This window comes from Acipenser ruthenus, chromosome 4 (assembly GCF_902713425.1).
Source record: "Acipenser ruthenus chromosome 4, fAciRut3.2 maternal haplotype, whole genome shotgun sequence".
In the NCBI taxonomy this organism is placed as follows: domain Eukaryota; kingdom Metazoa; phylum Chordata; class Actinopteri; order Acipenseriformes; family Acipenseridae; genus Acipenser; species Acipenser ruthenus.
The window spans coordinates 44,665,320-44,681,738 of NC_081192.1; positions in this window are offsets into that span (position 1 = coordinate 44,665,320).

Sequence of the window (16,419 nt, forward strand, 5' to 3'; positions counted from 1 at the left end):
ATAAAATAAACCACATCCTCTCATATCAGCTGTAACAGTACTGTATTTTTCCCCTACTAAGAAAGACATAGAGTGAAAGAATTAGTACAACCTGGACAGTCTTTAGGTTCCTGTGATAGTGATGGCTGCAGTGGTGACGTCAGACCAGAAAGGAACACACACAGGAAGTACTGGCGGGTGAAACTGAGACGCTACAAAGAAAACATGCCTATTTGGGTCTAAAATTCTAACTGTTTAAAAAGTAAGCAGCAGGTTGTTTGAAGTGAGGGGGCTGTGCTAGATCGTACCTATAACAGCCTATTGATTTAACTTGGCAAAAATTTACCTCCATCTGCATGTAAAGTTTCTTTGGGAAATGTCTTGACACAATCTTCAACCGAAATATACTTTGCTTTTTTTGCTTTGTAATTTTTGGTATTTCTTTCTCTCCGTACTAGTCCGGTATGCATTGGACCCTAAAAGGTGAATTTCGCGGTGACGCCTCAATTTCCCGATTTCCGCAAAATCGCGAATTAGGTAGACCCCTACTCATATGAAATGCCCAGTAACTCATCTTTGTTGGATCCTCTGAAGTACGTGCATGTGCTCACAATAGAAAAAACATTGCTGGTTTGAAAGCTATTTAAAATTTGCTAAAAACACTAATTCTAAATTAAATAAAAAATGTAAAACATTTTCATTTTATATCAAACATGTTTTTCAAAAGTGCATCCTATGACTGTGGCCATAAACACGGATTTAAAGCTGTTTTATATATCGGTCAGTGAGAGACCCGGGATTTGGAATAAACGACTGACCTTGCTTTTAAGATTTAATATAAATTACAAAAGCATAAATAATTGCTACACATTTTTTTAAAATAATAATAAAAAAAATACTGGTAAGTAATGTTAGAAACTATATATTTATGTATCTGCTTTGCTTGTTTTTTCCTCACAACTTACAGTACCAGAACTGCTAAATAAACAAATAATAAACAAATAAACTGCTGTGTTTGTATCTGATGAGATCAAAAGATATTTAGAATATCGTGTAAAATTACATTGTCCAGAACTGTCAGCACATTGTCTTTACAAATAAATGTAAAAACAAATTACACTGATACAGTTCTTAAGTTGGTGACGAATAAAAAATAACTGAGCGTTTGTGTAATTCATAAATTTTATTGGATGCAGAGCTCCAGAAATAAGATAGGGGGGAGGATGTGATATACTATACAGGGCTGTGGAGATGATCTAACAATCAAAAGGAATAGAAAAAAAAACATGCATGATAAAAATAGCCAAAAAAATAACCAAACCACCAAAGACAACATTTACCCGTTAGATGCTTTCAAAGCAAGGCAAATTGTGCTGGAAAACCGCCAGTCTGGCAGCACTGATCAAGGGGGAGTAGCCTAAAAGTCACATGCGAGACACATGCATTACCTATTAAATGTTACCTCCAGTTCAATGTACAAATAAAACGTGAATTCCCATAATTTGTTTTAGAAAAATCAATATTTTAATTGGCGTTCGGGTACTTTAAGGGTGGTGGTACCACCAGCATATTTCACTTCAGCCTTGCATAAACAACATACTGCAATGTTTGATGCTATACAGCCATCCTTTTTAGATTTCTTTATTTTTAATTACCTAAAATACCGGTATTGTTGTTCAAATACCGGTTATTGCATTGCCTGATGAATATCGCAATATACCGCTATATCTGTATTATCGCGCACCCCTACATAATGCTGCTGTAAATCGTGTTTAGCAGCCGTAAAGATTCTGCCGGTTGCTAAAAATGCGGCGTATGCAAAGAATGGTGTTCACCTTACATTCTGCACCCGCTATCAAATTTGCCATCATTAATCCATTAAAATTATATTGAAATGCATTCAAATGAAGAGAAGAGCATGGAACTGGGTGGGATCTGGATACGAAGGTGGTGCAAACATTATATTGTGATGTAAGGATTTTGCCTTGCACTTAGGCAATTGCTGACCCTCCAAAAACTTTACACCTCTTCTTACAAGGTGCAAACCATTGTAGAAGTGAGTAACTAAGAGCTGTATAAAAACACACACCTGCAGAGACCTGTCATTGGCTTCAGGATGGCTGCTGTGGTACACTTGCTGATGCGGTGACACTTGGCTCTTGTTGAGGGCAAGACGAAGAAGACCCTGTATATTCAATCCCAGGGTCACTTTGTTTGGGATGCCAGAGGACGCAGTGCACCGAAACTTACATCACCCCCTTAATATCAAAACCACCTTCGACAAAATGTAGGCAAACAATGCTGTTTCAGAGGATTCACCATTTTAAACAATTTTCAGAAAATCTAAACAGAACAGGTCAGTCAAATCAGGAGCCATCTCTCCTAAAATGAAAGGAGCTGAAGACGACTTGGCAAAGTCAGGAATCAGTACGGCCGACTCCTGCAGTATTCAAAAGCCATTGAGTAAAAACCACACATGACAACAATTAAAGATCACAGATCAAACACTTGAACATTATGCTTCCTTCCTCCAATCCTACTTGCAGGCAATGCTATACATACCCTGTGAGGTGACCAGACATATTTAAAAACATACTCTTTTTCTGGAAGCCTTAATAAGCTATGCTTCCTCAAATTAAACCATAAAAAAAGCTTGTATGAAGTTGAACGGCAGAGCCACACTGCAGCAGTGAAGCACAAGAGAGGCAGTCACATTCAGATAATTCCTCTTCACTGAAGTTATGGATAATGCCTAATTAATTTAATCCATGGGTATGTTTCACTGAATTGACTATGGATGTAATTCAATTAAAATATTTTGATTTTATTGACTGTAGTAATGCCAAGTGTTACTTTTATGATACTTTTAAATCATAATCAACATGCGTGCAGTCCTTACTTAGCAGTGAGGAGCACTTGTCGTCTGTAAGAGAATACAGAAGGGGATACACATTTCAGTGATATGTGCTGTGATAGGTCAAGCATGTTTCAGTGCAGTTATACCTCAGTCTTATCAGGTGTTCAAATAAAATCACCTGGCAACACTGAGGTTGAACTACACTTAACACGAGCTGCCTGCCTTTTGTACAGAGCTGGTTTGACCACTACAAATTCCATGTGTGAGTTCTGTAGTACATCTGCATTTGTTTATGTTTCATAATGGCAAAAACACTTTCCCTTTAAAAAAAAAAAGTAATGGGAAGGTTTAAGATTTGTTACACGTTAAAGCCTTTCGTAAACATGAATGGATCTTGACTTCTTTTTATAGTTTGTTGACATTTACCAATATTGCCTCTTTATTCTGCGATGTATGATCAAAGTCTGTCAATGCAATGAAGCTGCAATGACAATTCAAATCAGAAATGCAAATATGCTTAGAGGAGCGTGTGTGTGTGTGTATGTGTGTGTGCGTGTGCGTGTGCGTGTGCGTGTAGGGGTGTGCAAGTCGTATCGCCAGGGACGACAAGATTTGTGTAGTTTTTATTTATTTATACTGGACTATATGGCACCCAATTGTACCACTACTTGCATAAGCTTGCACTTGCACTGAACTGCACCATACCTTGACAAATTCTACAACTGCTCTTAATTATAACTACTTCCTGTATCTTGTATTTGACATTACTCTAATAGGCATTCGTATTCATGTTTTTTGTAATTGCTCTTATTGAAATCATTCTCATCCATTCATCGTACTTACTACGTGCTCATACTGGACTTTACTCATATAAGCAGATATTTATTTATTTACTTATTTCTAAATTTAGTAGTCGCCAATTAGTTTTACCCCGTTTTTTCCTCCCAATTTGGAATGTACAACTGTATTTAGGCTCAGCTCACCGCTACCACCTCTGCGCTGACTCGGGAGGGCGAAGACGAACACACACTGTCCTCCGAAGCATTTTGGTAGAAAAACAATAAAAAAGTTCAGCAGTTACAAAACTGAAAGAACGTCAAGAAAAATCAGAATTCAACAAAGCAGCAGTAAAAGTTGGCAATGATTTCCTATCTGTGATGCAACAAACTAAAACACCTGTAAATCAGAAGATGGATTCAACTTATAGAGAAAGAAAACAGACATAGGCTATTTTTGTATATTCTAGTTGTACTCTTAGTATGTTATTTAAATTTACTAGCAAATGTGTTCCAAACTGCAGTGAAAGGAACATTTCCTTAAAGTATGTTATACATTTGTTGAGGTGAGGTGGGGTCACAGGGAACCTTTTGTGTATGTTAAAGAATTAAGGCTAGATCCGTCCCTGTTAATCACCAATTGATTGATTGTGTTCGCTGTTAAATAAAACCAGAATCCTAGAAATGATATTCTACTTTTGTGTGTGTTTTGTGCAACGGGGAGGGGACAAGTAGATTTTTAAGAAGGACAAGTACATTTTTCTAGCATTTTGTCCCTTGGACAACAAGTTTTTTTCAAAAATTGCACACCCCTGGTGTGTGTGTGTGTGTGTGTGTGTGTGTGTGTGTGTGTTTGTGTGTGTGTGTGTGTGTGTGTGTGTGTGTGTGTGTGTTACTATCAATGTGTGGACACAATTTGAGAAAATGTCCCCACAAAGACAAACTCCTGAAAAAACAACGTTGTGGGGACGCCCCCAATTTGTAAAACACCTTTTTAAGAACTAAATATGCTTTAAAAAAAGTAGTGCCAAAATATTTAGTTTGTTGTCGACTTTCACCCTGTGTGAAGTTTTATCTGACGAGTTAGAAATAGTAAATAAAAATATAGTGAGAGTCAATGAGAAGTTCTCACAAATATAGGAATGCAAACATGTGTGTGTGTGAGAGAGAGAGAGAGAGAGAGAGAGAGAGAGAGAGAGAGAGAGAGAGAGAGAGAGAGAGAGAGAGAGAGAGGTAGTTAGGGGGGAGGTAGGTGGGTGGGCCACGTCTTGTTTAACTTATTTAATTTATTTTGACGTGTCTGTTTACTAGTGCTAAACTGATCTTTTCTCAGGCCATCAGTCAAAGTTTATTACACTAACTTGAAGCATCTATTTTTAAAATAATCAAAACTATTGTTTCTTCCCTTGTCTATCTTTGAAATACTATTTGATTAAAATCATGCCAGTTTGGACCACACATGTCAGATTAAATAACTGTTTATCAAAAATGCTTGGATTTGAAAGCAGCCCTGGTTTGGCATGAGGCATTGGAGAGGGAGATGCAGTCACAGGAATGAATGAATGGAGGCCCCCGTGTTTGATAAACTAGAGCTTTGATTCATGGTGCATTACAGATAACATATGCTTCTCAGCTGGGAGTTTTACGAAAAACAAGAGTCTTTATAAAAGTCAGATGGCTTTATAAACTAAAGAATATCAATACATACAGCAAGTACAAAACAATATGTAACTTTAGAAATAATATTTTAAAATAATTGGATATTAACAAAATAATCAATAATTAATACAATAATCAATCTTCAAAAGTCTGCCTGGCTTCTTTTTTTATATACATTTCTTATTATTATTCCTCAAACTCAGCTACATACATGATATTTCTGGAACATGATATTTTTGTGTAGTATCACTGATACTGTGACAGAAACGCAAGGTTACTTTAAACAGTATTAGGAAAATGTAATTAAGTGCCAGGCACAATGAGGTTCTGTTTGCAGGATTTTACAAGAGCGCTGACCATTCTAATAACTATTTCTGTTTCATTGATTGAGTCAGTTGCAGTAGACTATAGTACCGTGATTTTTACAAGACTGCAAAATGTTGTTGCTTCAAATTGCCATACTAAGTTGTACAAGTAGCAATACTTGCTATGAGCCAGTTTCTTCAAATAAACATCTCTGTAAACATTGTACCCATTATTACATTGCACAACTTAAGTATTGCCTTTTTTGCAATTAAAAACCACAACAACATAAATTTGTCCATATTTAATTTAATCCTACCTACATTGGTTTGAAAATATATTTTAAAGCACAAAAAAGTACTGTACCGTATATGCTGATGGCATCTAAATTCTACAGTATTCTTGGCTTCTATAGTTGTATCAGCGATAAATGCTTACAGAAACTTGTCTGAGAGACAGTTTCACGCGGACTATGAAACACAAACCTAAACTGCTGCACTCGCTGGTAGATATTAAAACCATCATTTAGAACTGGCATGTGGCTCAGAAATGTATACAGGTGCTTTCCAAAATCCTACCTTCGGTATAAAGTCACCAGAGGTGTAACAACATATCTATGAAGTTAAAAATTCACAAATATTTTCCACTGCCAGCATTTCTTTAAATCTTACATTTAAAAAAACAATACTTAAAAAAAAAAAAAAAAATGTAATCTGACCAAAAGAGCTACGTTAGAAAAACTTCTGTTGTTGTTACTTTGCATGTTTTAAAATGTTAAATAAAAAAGCAATGCTTTAACCCACTCCTCTAGTGGAGACTGCAACCTGCAACAATGACAATATTTTCCCTACTTTGTCACAAATAAGTGTGATTCAGTATAGAGTCTCAAAAGTGCTTCTCTACACTTCTATCCTAACTGAAAACAGGCCCATGTAATAACTGTACTAATAAATACAGTTAAGTTGTTTTTACTTTTGGGTGAAAAGATAGCAATACAGAGTTTAAATAAAACATTTCCTAACAGTGTACAGTAAATATAACTGTATGTACTGGCATGCCAGCTAACATTATGCTCTTCAGAGTGATTATAGAGACACTGGGTTGTCATTACAGCATGACTATGGAAAGGGAGCATGCCACATACTGCAGCCCCATATTTAAAGTGCACTTACATTTTCCTAAACCATTGATAAAATTGTACACCCCAGGAATATCATGTTCCTCCTATTTGATAATCATTAAGCAATTATCCCATTTTATTTCGAGAACCACAGTTAAGATTGTGGTTTAACACATGGGCATCTAAAACCGACATACTGTATGTATTTTTATTTTCTGAGGTTTCCAGTAATCTGCCAGATTATCTACACCTACTGTGTTACAAATACAATTCTGTTAAGAATAATGCTGTTAATTAAAACCAAGATTTTATACTATAGGAAAAACATTTACATCTGTTAATGTGTTATTGTTCTAATAGCATATGGTGGCATATCATTCTATCATACTCTGTTGTTGAACATTAAAAAAATAGTATGTAAAACCATCTCAATGTGAATTAAATTGATCATCAATAATAATAAAAAACTACTCAGAGCAAAATGTGCCAAAACAAAGCGTGTAATACCAGTAGGTTCCATGATATTCAATGAAAATGAGGATGCTTTTGGAATCAAAAAAGCAGCATGAAGCCAATGATTTTGTCATGACTCTTGAGACAAATTTAAACATGTGACCTTCAGCTGTAACAAGAAAAAAAAAAAAAAACTCCTTCAGGCTTCAAATGTTGAATTCATATATTTGGTTTTCATTTAGTGTTTACTGGTGTACCATCAGGGACAGTTATTAGTTATGCCAGCATATTTTAGTAATGATTCTCATCTAAAAATGGCCCTGCTTTTAACATTCACATTTTTTTTTGTGTGGCTATTCATGCAGCTCAAAGGTATTGCCCATCAACTGCTCATACTAAAAGCACTGTCAGGCAGATATCAAACTTTCAATGATATATACAATACAGAATACAACAGTATACAGTATAAATGTACCATTTAATAGAATAACCTTTGAATACAATAGTGTGTAATATTATTTATTTATCATTTATAAAATTAGATGATAATCTCTTTTTATGTCTTTCTGGTAACAATTTGCATGTTTAGTTGGAAAAAAAGCCTTTCAATTGTGGCATTAGCTTAGTGGTTATTTTAGGATTAATTATTTCCTATCAAATGCAGTATGCATTCAAAAATATAAAAAAGAAAAGAATGTATCATCATTTTCACTGCTAGAATGTGATCTGATGAATTTAGAGATGCTCTTATTTTCTTCCTCAGTTTTGGTTATTGTTGGTGGATATCCAAATTTAACAAAAAAAATATGAGCTAAAACTAATTTATAGTACTTAAAAGTGAATTAAGAAACTGATATTTGAAATAATGTTATACAACCACACATAAAAAAATAAAGACCCCCCTGTGACAAGATGGCTGTAGGGGTGACGTCAGGCCAGAAAGAAACACACAGACAGGCAGTACTGGTGAGTGAAATTGACGTGTTGAGGCGCTCAGTATTTTAATGAAACAAATAAAAATTTAAACAAAAACAGCACACGGCACTTGACGTCAAAATAAACAGACAGATAACCAAAACGAACAGACACTAACACACAGGGACGAACACTAAACAAACAAGTACCGTGCTGGTCCTCCAGCACCACGTAGCTATTGCTGCTTCTTATTACTGTTATTTATTATCTCCTCACTCTCCCATTCCTTCGCCCTGAACACACAACCCCGAGTGAGTGCTTCGTGCATCTAGATTTACAATTGTGCTGGGATTCAATTACCACTTATTCACTTGAATCCCAGCACGTGAACTAATCTGTGAACTCCCGTGCTCCCATCTTAATACACTTTTAATTTGCACGTGAAGTGATTTGTGCCACCCTTGTGTCTAAATACAATTATACATTTTAAATCACTCGTGCTACACAGACCGATTTATATTCCGTGCACCAATATCTATACACCAACATTAACACACCACATGCAACATATAACACGCAAATACACACAGGGGCGGGGCACATTGCCACACCCCCACACACACCCACTACACTAGCCAGGTCTGACAAACAACAATAAAACAGACTCATTCAAATGTTTAAATTTAATGTATACATTTTGTTGATGAAACACACCCCAGATAAACACCAAATCTTTTGACCAGCAAACTAAAACAGTCACCTTAACCAGACCAAGTCAAATCCCTTAATAAAATAGGCAGAATATCTATTTTAAAGTGCAGATAAAAATAATATTAAAGTGTCTTCTAATTCTACCAAACTTTAAGTACAGGCAAAGAACTACTGGTGTTGTGGTGCAAATTCTCAAAGAAGAAAACCCTGGGAATAACATCACAGAAGCCACAGATATTTATGGAATGAACCACAAGCTGTACACAGAAGTCAACAAATGCTACATTACAGATGCACTATGGTTAACTCCCTAACGGAAAACATAGCAATCCGATGATATCTAGCCTGTGTTTCACACAAAAAAAGTAGGTAATTCATTCTATCTATCTATCTATCTATCTATCTATCTATCTATCTATCTATCTATCTATCTATCTATCTATCTATCTATCTATCTATCTATCTATCTATCAGCAGTGTGGAGTAGTGATTAGGGCTCTGGACTCTTGACCAGAGGGTCATGGGTTCAATCCCAGGTGGGGGACACTGCTGCTGTACCCTTGAGCAAGGTACTTGACCTAGATTGCTCCAGTAAAAACCCAACTGTATAAATGGGTAATTGTAAGTAAAATAATGTGTAAATAAAAAAAAAATGTAATTGTATGTAAAAATAATGTGATATCTTGGAACAATTGTAAGTCGCCCTGGATAAGGGCGTCTACTAAAAAATAAATAATAATAATAATAATATATATATATACTGCTGTGCAAAAGTCTTAGACATGTTGTATTTTTCTGCTCTGATGCATTATGAGCATCAAAAATTCACTCAAAGCCTCCACTAGTGTTTTCTTCTATTATAACAACCTTGACTTGCATAAAGAAGGAAAAACATTGAGTGAAATAGCTTGCATCACTTGATTTTCAAGGTGTGGTATCCGAAGCATAATCAACAAGTACAGAGAAACATCATCTGTAATTGACAAACCCAGGACTGGAAGACCCAAAAAGCTCTCTAACAAGGATGAGCAATACTTGAAGATAATATCCTTACGGAATAGAAAGAAGACAAGCGTTGAATTGACAACAGAACTGGCAGAAGGCACAGGTGTCGTCGTCCATCCATCAACAATTCAAAGCACCTTTGACCATTGTTCCATAGTCCAATTTCTGTGTTCTTGTACATATTTTAGCCTTTTGGTCTTGTTCCTCTCTCTGTACTTACTGATTATGCTTCGGATACCACACAGTGATGTGAGCTATTTCACCCAATGTTTTTCCTTCTTTATGCAGGTCAAGGTTGTTATTATAATAGAAAACACTAGTGGAGGCTTTGAGTAAATTGTTGATGCTCATAATGCATCAGAGTAGAAAAATGCAACATGTCTAACACTTTTGCACAGCAGTGTGTGTGTGTGTGTGTGTATGTATATATATATATATATATATATATATATATATATATCAGTACCAGGACCCTTGACTTAAACAGCCTCTGGAATGCTTTAATGTCTTAACACAAGTCAGATTTTTCATTTTTCATTTTCTTCTGTATCGGTCATACAGTAACTATATGAAGTAACTGGGGCCTCCTTTTTGCCATCCAGGTGTTTCATTTGCTAACCTACAAAAATGCTTATTTTGGCTGACCCAGCTCTCCTCCGGATATTTTAGTTTTCTATCACTGCTGTATATTGTAAGCATTGAGGGGAAAAGTGGTTTTCTTTAAAGTATTAGTGTTAATACAGATTGTATTTCTGTGAAGAATGTGTGATCTATCAGTACCTTAAAAACAACCTCCTGGCTTACATACAACGAGTCCGGCTGAGATACAATGACAACTGAGACCCTCTCAAGGCACCTGGGCTTTAATCCCAGCCTGGACACGGCTGCAGGTATCTGATACTGGGCAAAAAAGCATTTGTCTACACTGCTTAAAGAGAAACTTGGTATGGGTATAAAATATCAGAGTTATCTTAACTATTGTATTCTTCCTGTTTAGATTCACTTTGTATATCAATTTCTGTTTTAGTCGTCACATCATAGTGACGTTTAAAAAAAAAAGTTTAAAGCATCCCAGTGCTTGCTGGTACACCAGAAAGTAACCATTTACATTTTTCCCTGTGGCACTCTGCCGCTAGTTGATGTAAGAAATAGACTACCACATGAGTAAATGCCCCGTAGAAGGAATGTTATTTCTTACATCCACTGGTGACTGAATGTTGCAAGTTGGACATGTTACTTGCTGTACTGTAATGCAGAGAAAACATGTTTGAGAACTCTAGACTCTATAAAAGTTGACTACGGTATTTTTGCATGGTCATTTTGCAGTTTTCCCTTGTTTTCCCATGGTTATGCAATGCATTTACCAAAGTTTACTCTGGTTTGCCATGTTTATTGTTATGCTTTACCATACCTCGCTATTCTTAACCATGCTTACCTATGCTTTGACTATGCATTATTACATTTTCAAAGCACAGGTAAGCATGGTTAAGAAACAGTCAAAATAATGGTGTATAGCACTCCTTTGAAAATAACCCCCATATTGTCTCTGTTTCAGGTTTAAAGAAGATAATGATAGCATTACAACATTATAAAACCTGGTACAACTTAGCAATGGAACATATGAAGCTGTATAACCAAGGACAATTGCTCCATTCACACAAATAAAGCAATAGCCCCATTCAACCACAAAACTCAGTAGCCGCAACATGTGTTTACAATGGTTCATATGCACATCTTAAATAATCTGTAAACAGATTTACACCATAGGGGTTTATAGGAATATAATTCTTCTCTCCTCCACCTTGTTAAATCATTGGTTAAAGTTAGTTAAAAGTGAATTTCTTATATATATATATATATATATATATATATATATATATATATATATATATATATATATATATATATATATAAATAAAAAACAGATTATGAAGGGCTGCACAGTGAGCAGTTCCTTTAAAGGGGTATCATAAACTTAATTAAAACCTTCAGCAGAGATGTTTTAAAGTGGTTGTTTTAATGTGTTTAAAGTCCTAACTTAGGGTTCAAGAGACATGCGGACTGCTTCCCACTAGACTGGTGTTAATTACTGTACCTTTTAGGGCAGGGGTGGGGGGTAATTTAGTGCAGGTGGAAATCATGAAACCGATAGCAATGGAAACTCCATGGGCCAAAGTACAGATTTTCCCACACTTACAGCACACAGTAAATGGGCCTTAGTTCAAGCTCAAATCTGAGCTAAGTGAGAGTGGTTTTCAAAGTATATTTATCTACATTGGAGAGGGCTGCATGTGGAGGCTTCTACTGTTGAACCCATAATTTTGGCCACTGGTCTGGGCTGAGTTCAGCATTTCAGCAATGTGACTCCTTAAAGATTGATAATATTCACCTCAAAAGAATATTATGCAGCCTGTATCTGTCTTTATGTATCTACAGATCATTTTAATAGTAAAGTCTTCTCTTTCTCTCTTTTTTTAACTAGAAGAGCATTGGAACAAGGTTAAGTTTAGTTGACTTAAGGACTATAAACTATTTACAGCACATAAATAATGTTTTATTTTGAGATATAGTATATGTTTCTCCTGGTACATAAAATATTTAATTCATATTTTATTTTTGTCTCCTTTATATTCATGTAGTATCCTGCATGTTTCTATTCATCCCGGGCAAGACAAAGAAATTAGTTAGTACCCAACTTGCTGAACTGAATTCTGGCAAGCGCTCTATATCAGTCAAGTATTTTACTTACAAGAAGCTGTCAATTAAGTGTCCCAATTGCAAGATCGCAATGTAAAATGAGATCTGTGAGATTTTACAGAAAACATAACCACAAGAAAGTTAGTATTGAAGGCATGCAGGACATTCACATATTTGGAAAAATCCATCTTTTTAAAGTTAGAAAAATGATTTCAGCTGTGTAAATTGACAACGGCCTTGTAAGAGCTGATGGATAGAGAATACAGAGCGATGTGTCATAATTTATATTCTAAACTCATGGGACACAGTATGTTATGGAGTGATATTGTTTTATTATGATCAAATGAAAAACTGTTGATTCCAAATGAATCTTGAAGCGCCATGTTTTGCAAATTGTTTGTTTTCCCCCTTTAAAGTATTATGGTTTTTTGGTTTTTTTTTAAATACAACTACACACACTACACTGTATAAACATTTCTCCTTTTTCTTCTTACTTTTAATATATAAACATATAAACAGGGAAAACTATCAAGTTCGGTACATTCACTATGCCCAGGTCGACAGGCATTACAATGACCCTGACTGTTGAAGAAAATGAAAGGTTAAGGTTAAGGTTAATTAAAGGATAGTCTCAGTCTCCCTCTTCATTCACTTTTTTTTTAAACCCCAAGATGCCTCAAACACATCTATGACAGTGACCTCTGCTGGTGGAGACAAGACCGGTGCAACTGTCGGTTCAACCACGACCTGTCAATAAGTCAATGCTGGCTTAGAAGTGCAACTTTCTCTTCTGCCAACTCAGCTAACACCTTTGAAGTGCTGTGCAGCTTTGTAATGGAAAACATATTAAAAGGTACGATATATACTAGTTTGTTTTGTGGAATGTTTATATCTGCACACTGGTGATAGTTCAATAAAACTGCAAAACACAAGCCAACAGGCCAGCTATGGAATGCCGCGAAGACAGGGTTTCTTTCTTTGTTTTTGTTTTGCTTTTCTTAAGGAATTTATGGTTTAACAGATGATGTATCATAATATGTAGTGTGTTCATGCATTGAGCCACCATGCCAGTGCTATTCTATACTGAGACAATGAAACATGATTCACGCAGTCTGGTTCCTGATGCACTACAGTTCTAACTGTCAAGCAGACCTCCACCAGATATTACCACCAGCCCCTAATACAAAATGTGTCTATATCATGATAGCAACACACAAAAAAAAGAATAGATAATTGAATAGATCTCTTCTTCCTAATATTAACTGTCAATCTGCCTCTTATGTTTGGCAGCGACGCCGGCTGTACAAAGTATCATGCTTTACTTTTATCTTGCTCATTACATATGTTTGCCAGTCCACTGCCCATAGACGATTGGTGTGGTTTGCACACACCCATGACACAATCCAGATCATGAACATACACAGAAAATGTGTTTATACTGAATATTTCCTCAGAACTTTGCTTTTCTTCACAGCTTTGATCCACATGGCACTAAGACTTGTATCAACAGTCTTGCGTTTCAGATGCCTGCTTACATTTCCTGGGGAGTCAAACCACATTGAAGTGCTACCAATGGATTCTGTAGTTTTAAAAAATCACCTTCTATCATCTGATTTAAATTTTCTTTGAACAAAAGAAGCCCTGGAAATCTCTGCAAGAAGCAATAACTTCATGTCTACATTTATGAAGTGTGACTTACTTTTATAAGCTAGACACATTTCTAGCGACACTTTTAAACAAGCTGTGGTCAGCGTTTGAGTTTAAAATAGATACACTTTGGAAACTTTTAGTACAATCCAGTGGCATAGCTAGGCTTGGAAATGTGGGTGGGCCCCAACTTAGGGTGGATGGGTAATGACCAAAGGTCTGACTTCACAGGAAATAGTTTACAGTGCAAAAATGATTTAAATCCATTAAAACCCTGACTACATCCACTATTTCCCCTGTAAATCAATTTAAAATGTTTGAAATAAACAAAAAACTACATTTACATATATCCACAGTGAATGCAATGAAATCTGGTAAATACCATTGCCTAGTTAGTATCCTCTCATCTCCACTCCATCTTACAGGGTAAGGTGTCGGGGCTTGCTGCTGAATATTGCAATTATAGAGTCATACTCCAGAGAATCGCACAGGTCTCTTTCAAATGACAGCATGTTCAAGTGACTTATCAGCATTGAGGCTCACGCAGCTGTCTTAATCCTGTTCACAGTGGAGAAGAGCCTTAAAAGTGCGTGCATATTTGGATGCATGCACTTTTAGTGTTGGATCATTTTTCCCCCACAGTCAATCTGCACTTTATGTGTTGAATGAAGACAAAAAACTTCATTCATATTAACATTGTACAACAAAATAAATGCCGGTAGTAGACTTTCTCTATTGCCGAATTTGTCCAATGTGGGCAAGTATGCAGACGCAGCTTTCATGAGGCCATATCATATGTGTCATTTTGAAAGTGGCTGTTTAATTCGCAAAGTTGACAATCTAGTAAATACGATTCCACATTACTCTCAACTCTTCATTAGATTGCTCCCTAGTTGACTTTCCCAAAGATAAAGTAACAAACGAATCACCCAGTCGATTTGGTAATTTTCTCTTCTGACATTTATTTTCACATGTTGCCATTTCCACTGCTGAAGTAGATGTAAATGAATAATTTGCAGATTCGGAGGAAGAGGATGATATGTGAGTTGGTTTTGTGGCTTCATTATGTGTCCATTGTGTTTAAAAAAAATGAAATACTCATTTGTTTTGGCATGTTGACTGCTGTACTACTACTAATTAGTCCGCAAGTTTGCTTAAAAAACTGAACATTTTAAATAAAGTTGGAATATGGAAATGTCTGTGACTTAACAGATCTGCGCTAACTGCCTCACAAGCTGTCAATCAAACACGACTTGCCCATGATTCATTGTGTGAGAGGACGATCCCACCCAACCATTGCATCACATTGACTACTTTGCTTTGATTGGCTAAAGCCTATGACATTTTCTCTATAGCGGGTCTATTTGTCCTAAACTTGAGCTCCTGCTTTTACTTAAACTTGGCATTCACAGAGGCACAAATGTGGGTGGGCCTGTGTGCTAACTGGGTGGGCCGTGGTCCACCCAGGCCCCCCCATGGCTATGCCCCTGGTACAATCATAAAATCACATGCACGCAGGACAAGAATGTCAGGATATGCAGCAGGTAACGTCAAAGCAATAAAGTGATAAAATAAGGGATCACTTAGTGATATGTCTTTTCGAAGGGCAGTTCTGCTTAAGGTGTTATCAGCTTGTGGAGCCATGCTGACAGAGCTACGTTTAAGGACCAAAGTATCTTCCTTTATTCAGGGGGCTTTCTGTTTGAAATGTAAACATGTCTGAGGCATTTTTTAGATATCTACAAAAACCCTAATTTGTACTGTACTGTAGAATGTAGATAGGCATATGTAATACTCTAGATAAAAAGAAATACATGTTAATATTATGGTCCTGGAATCTCCCCATGTTTGGAACCCCACTGTGATTCCCTGTGTTGATTTGGACCAGAGTTCTAAACAAACTGTCATTTTTTGGGTGTGTGGTGCAAAAAAAAACTACTGTATGTGTTTGTGTGATACTGTTAACGTTTTGTGAAACAACAGCAAAATAGAAATACTGACGAAAAGAAACAACAACAGAATAATGTTTCAGATGAGGTTTTGTTCAGAAGCTTGAATGTGTAGTGAGCAACGAGATGGAGAAAAATCTTAAGATTGGAGCAGGTGCCCGACATAAGACAGCAAAGCTTGGTGCAGCCCAACAACAGGATTCAGAGGAAGCCTCAGATGATGCACAACCCTCTTTGCAAAAAGATAGGAGACAACAAAAAGTAACTTTTCAAATGAGATCAAAGAACTGAAAGCTGGTATAGCTGAAGTTAAAGAATTAAAGGCTGAATTGGCAATAATTAAAGATA